Genomic DNA, 6000 nt, shown 5'->3' with positions numbered 1-6000 from the left:
AGAAAATGTATACACAATATTTTAATAACTTTGTGCATGAAACAAAGTTTGTGTAATTTATTGTCGAAGGCTTTCATTGCCGGAATCACTGGGTTGTTGTAGTGACCTCTGAGGATGCTTGCCATAGATGCAGGCGAAACGTCAGGAGAAAATGCCTCTAGAACATGGCCATATAGCCCGGAAAAACCTACAACAACCCAAAGTTTGTGTACATCAGACCATCAGAAAGCACCCCATGTGAACTTTTCTGGATTTCAATTTTTCGAATTTTGCAATTCAGGGTAAGAGATACTCAGCGTGCATCATCAAATTTTTCATTTGAACATTTTGCTCTAGGTTTTAATTCATATATCTCAGGGGGTCACACATTATATAGAAGGTGGGCCATAATGTATACAGGACAACTGATCTCAGAATTTCCCAGGCTTTCCTCATGCAATAAGTGATGGTAAACCTTCTGATCTGTTGTGGAAGAGTTTAAAGCACCAAACAAATAAAGCTGGTTTGATGTCAAAGGATAAAAATGTCCTGATGACCTGGTGCCAGGAGAATACATCATGCTCATTGATGTAAAAATGACAACAAGGACTGACAACCTCATTTTCTTGGATGAACTTGCAGTTGGCGCTCAAGATAGAGGCATCAATTTTCACAGCAGAATAGCAGAGCCATAATATTTATATTTTCTGTGAGGTTTTTTGTGTCTTGCATGAGTAGCCACTCATGGCGGGGATGACCTGAATGAACCTTGGAAGAACACACATCATTTGCATGTCTCCAACTTTGGTTCACTGGGCCAGTGCATATTATTATGCAAGGACGGGGATCTAAAAGGACAGAGAGGCATACAACATATTCAGCAGTGTTATAGGTACCTTTAATTCATTCTCCTCTCTCTTCTCCTCTCTCTCTCTCTCTGAGCACACATGTGAAAGACAGTGTTTAGTTTCCTTCCTTCCATTTCTTGGTCAATGCAGGATCTCCACGGCGAGCAACCCCAGTAACTAGTTGCCTAGCCTTTTTGTGATGATGTCCAGAGAAGGACACTCCATCTTTTTAGGCACTTGGCCCCATTGCCCAACTGCTCTTACTCATAGAATCATAGAATCAAAGAGTTGAAAGAGACCTCATGGGCCATCCAGTCCAACCCCCTGCCAAGAAGCAGGAATATTGCATTCAAATCACCCCTGACAGATGGCCATCCAGCCTCTGTTTAAAAGCTTCCAAAGAAGGAGCCTCCACCACACTCCGGGGCAGAGAGTTCCACTGCTGAACGGCTCTCACAGTCAGGAAGTTTTTCCTCATGTTCAGATGGAATCTCCACTCTTGTAGTTTGAAGCCATTGTTCCGTGTCCTAGTCTCCAAGGAAGCAGAAAACAAGCTTGCTCCCTCCTCCCTGTGGCTTCCTCTCACATATTTATACATGGCTATCATATCTCCTCTCAGCCTTCTCTTCTTCAGGCTAAACATGCCCAGCTCCTTAAGCTGCTCCTCATAGGGCTTGTTCTCCAGACCATTTATCATTTTTGTCATTCTCCTCTGGACACATTCCAGCTTGTCAATATCTCTCTTGAATTGTGTTGCCCAGAATTGGACACAATATTCCAGGTGTGGTCTAACCAAAACAGAATAGAGGGGTAGCATTACTTCCCTGGACCTAGACACTATGCTCCTATTGATGCTGGCCAAAATCCCATTAGCTTTTTTGTCGCCACATCACATTGTTGGCTCATGTTTAACTTGTTGTCCATGAGGACTCCAAGATCTTTTTCACACTTACTGCTCTCAAGCCAGGCATCCCCCATTCTGTATCTTTGCATTTCGTTTTTCCTGCCAAAGTGGAGTATCTTGCATTGTCACTGTTGAACTTCATTTTGTTAGTTTTGGCCCATCATCTCTCTAATCTGTCAAGATCGTTTTGAATCCTGCTCCTGTCCTCTGGAGTATTGGCTATCCCTCCCAATTTGGTATTGTCTGCAAACTTGATGATCATGCCTTCTAGCCCTTCATCTAAGTCATTAATAAAGATGTTGAACAGGACCGGGCCCAGGACGGAACCCTCCTGATGGCACTCCGCTCGTCACTTCTTTCCAGGATGAAGAGGAAGCATTGGTGAGCACCCTCTGGGTTCGTCCATTTAACCAATTACAGATCCACCTTGTGTCAATAAATCCCTTGTAATGTTTAGTCAAAATCTACCATCCTGTAACTTGGAAGCAGTAGACTTAGTTCTAGCCTCTGGAGCAGCAAAGAACAAGCCTGACTCCTCCTCTCTGGGTTACCCTTTGAGATATTTAAAGAGGGCAATCGTGCCTCTTCACCTAGCAGAATGTGTTCACCTACTTCCTGTTTTTGGTAATTTGACTGTCATTTGAACCAGCTTGGACTGCTTTTTTATGTTTAGATGCCCAACTGCTTTGATCATTTCTTTAATCTTAAGGATTCTCCATGTAGAACCTGTGATGGACTTCATGTTTCTACTGTTTTTTTCTCAAGTTAGAGGACAATATGAAAGGACCTAGCCCAACCAGAAAAAAGTCCTTTGTCTCACCCTGGTCATTCCACAGATATATAAACTAGGGCTGGGTAACCACGGAAAAATTTGTTTCTAAACTCGATTCGTTTCCAGGGGGTGCTAGCATTTCCAAATTCTAAATACTTCCGAAATTTTGAGATTTCAAAATTTCGTTATTTACGAAATTTCGTTAATTTTGAATCGATTCGTTAATGGCGGACGAGATTGCGCAATATGCTGAAAAAACCTCCAAATGGGACAGGGGGAACTTCTGAAGCTTCCCTCTCCCTCTGTTGTTGACTGTTGCTGTGATAAAACAAACAACAACTATAAAACTTGCACCAGACATGCGAAAATAATTTCAAAATAATTACGAAATAATTGCGAAACAATTTCGAAATAATAACGAAACAATAACGAAACAATAACGAAATAAATTTAAAAAATTGTTTCGAATCTAATTTACTCCTCACACTATTCCTGCATGGCTCAATATTGGATCGTAAGCTAATTTAAATACGAATTGATAACGAATTATGAAATTAACGAACGAAACCGCCCAGCCCTAATATAAACCCATTTTTCCTACTTCCAACATACCTCACTACTTTTGAGGATGCTTGCCACAGATGCAGGCGAAACGTCAGGAGAAAAATTGCCTCCAGAACATGACCATATAGCCCGGAAAAACCTACATCAACCCAATATGAAATGACTCTTCTCATTGTTCACATGGAGCTTCAGCTTATCTTCTGTCCTTGTCCCCTGTTCACTTCTCAGCATGAATTAAGGACATCTAGGTAGCATTCAGCTGCAGTTGTATATTGGAAAAAAGAGTGAATGTAAGATATTGTGTGGGTATCACTTGTCCATCTCCATCCACTAAATGGCTAAGGGTATATCTGTGGCTAAGATCCGCATAGTCAAAGCCATGGTATTCCCTGTAGTAACCTACGGATGTGAGAGCTGGACCTTAGGGAAGGCTGAGTGAAGGAAAATCGATGCTTTTGAGCTGTGGTGTTGGAGGAAAGTTCTGAGAGTGCCTTGGACTGCAAGAAGATCCAACCAGTCCATCCTCCAGGAAATAAAGCCCGGCTGCTCACTGGAGGGAAGGATACTAGAGACAAAGTTGAAGTACTTTGGCCACATCATGAGGAGACAGCAAAGCCTAGAGAAGACAATTATGCTGGGGAAAATGGAAGGCAAAAGGAAGAGGGGCCGACCAAGGGCAAGATGGATGGATGGCATCCTTGAAGTGACTGGACTGACCTTGAAGGAGCTGGGGGTGGTGACGGCCGACAGGGAGCTCTGGCGTGGGCTGGTCCATGAGGTCACGAAGAGTCGGAGATGACTGAACGAATGAACAACAACATATCTGTGTCAGCAGGGTTAAGCTTCTCTATGAATTCAACGTGCAGCATATTCCACATAACATTAGGAGGAACTTCTTGTTTATAGGAGCAGTTCAACAATAAAATACGCTGCCTTGGAGTCTGGTGATATCTCCTATTTGGAGGTTTTTAAAGAGAGGTTGGGTGGCTGCCTGTAAGGAGTGCCTGAAATGGATATTCTTGCATGTCAGAATTAGGTTGGACTGGATAGCCTTCCAATTCTATAATTCCTTTGACACTGACTGGAACCCATTATCTGGGGTCATATCTCCCCTTTCCTTGTCCGAGGAGAGCTCTTTTGGGTAACCCATGACAAAAGTCAAACCTGAAAGATCTGCCCCATTGACTTGTGGATCACCAGTCACTCCTGGGAACGATTGCTTTCAGCTTGATATTACTGGCCTTGGGTTTTTAAACAACAGGCAATTCCAAATTGACAGCAGTGATGCAAATGAGGAGCGGCATACAGCTCTCAGTTCATCCATAATTCACGGTAGGAATATGTTTGACAAAATTGTGTTGACTCCCTTTTCTTCTTGACTTTGCCAAGTTAGCTTGGCCGCGTCCCAATCCCAGCTGCAAACGTGCCCCTCTTTAGCCCACTTTGAAAAGCTTGAGAAGAAATGTCTAAATAGCTCCCCCTCTTTAAACGGTTGCATGTTTTCTTCTCCTTCTGCCACCAGTGAATGGTCTCAAGATGTTCAGAAAAAGGAAGCCAGATTAATATTGTATGGGGATGCCTTATGAAACATGCTTAGTAAAGAAGGCTGGGGAATGAGGGAGGCATCTTTTTCTTTTTCCCTTTCTAAAATGTTTGATGTAGACAACTTCAGGTTTTATTTATGCTGGAGAGTTTTTCTTACCCATTACCCTGTAGTTCGGATCTCGTGAGTGGTTTCCTAAGCTCAAGGTCAATTGCGGGAGCTTTATAGACCAAATCTAGATGCATAATCATCACTTGAACTTTCTGTTGTCACTTGTCCATGCTCTTTGATAGTTGAAAAGGATTATTGTGACCATGTATGCATTTACATTGTAGAATGAATAATAATAATAATAATAATAATAATAATAATAATAATTTATTTGTACCCCGCTACCATCTCCCCGAGGGACTCGGTGCGGCTTGCATGAGGCCGAGCCCACAATACAATAATAAAAACAATAGCAACAGTAATACAAACAATAAATAAACTCATAAACAGAAAACAGCAATAAACATTAACAATAACACAACGACGTTTAAAAACCTATGGCAGGGCCAAATGTACTAATTAAAAATTTTAAAAAATAATGCTGGGCGTGACCAGGTGACATATAAGCAGGATAGAAATTTTGGAGAGGGATAGAGCATGCAGACAATCTTAGATCATTAAAAAGTGCATTTAGGGACATATTGCTGGGAGTTTCCTTATTCTGGGAAGGCACACTGGAACAACCACATTTTCAGGCTCCTCCTAAAGACTGCCAGCATTGGGGCATGTCTGATGTCTCTAGGGAGTGAGTTCCAGAGTCGAGGGGTCACCACCGAGAAGGCCCTGTCCCTCGTCCCCACCAATCACGCTTGCGATGGAGCGCGAGCAGGGCCTCTCCAGATGATCGAAGAGATCGTGTGGGTTCGTACACAGTGATACGGTCACGCAGGTAGGCGGGTCCCAAACCATTTAGGGCTTTGTAGATAAGCACCTGCACCTTGAATTGGGACTGGAAAATGAACGGCAGCCAATGGAGCTCCCTGTAAGGAGCACCAGTTAGCAACCTGGCCACCGCTCGTTGAACCAATTGAAATTTCCAGGCCGTTTTCAAGGATAGTTTGACACCACTTTGACTGCCGTGGTTCAATGCAATGGAACAAAGAGAGCTGTAGTTTCACCATGTCTTTAGCCTTCTCTGTGAAAGACTGATGATTCCTCACAAAACTATAACATAACATTGAGGCATGGCAGTTAAGTGTATCAAACTGCATTCATCCTACAGTATTGATGTAGCCTAGAACAACTTAAAAGTAAACTTAGGACTTCATCAGATGGAGTGAGGGGAAAGAGGGGGAAAGTAGCAGGAAGGAGAGGGAACCATCTTAACCAATTCTCCCCA

This window comes from Anolis sagrei, chromosome 4 (assembly GCF_037176765.1).
Source record: "Anolis sagrei isolate rAnoSag1 chromosome 4, rAnoSag1.mat, whole genome shotgun sequence".
Taxonomy (NCBI): Eukaryota; Metazoa; Chordata; class Lepidosauria; order Squamata; family Dactyloidae; genus Anolis; species Anolis sagrei.
Note: the sequence above shows the minus strand (reverse complement) of the source record.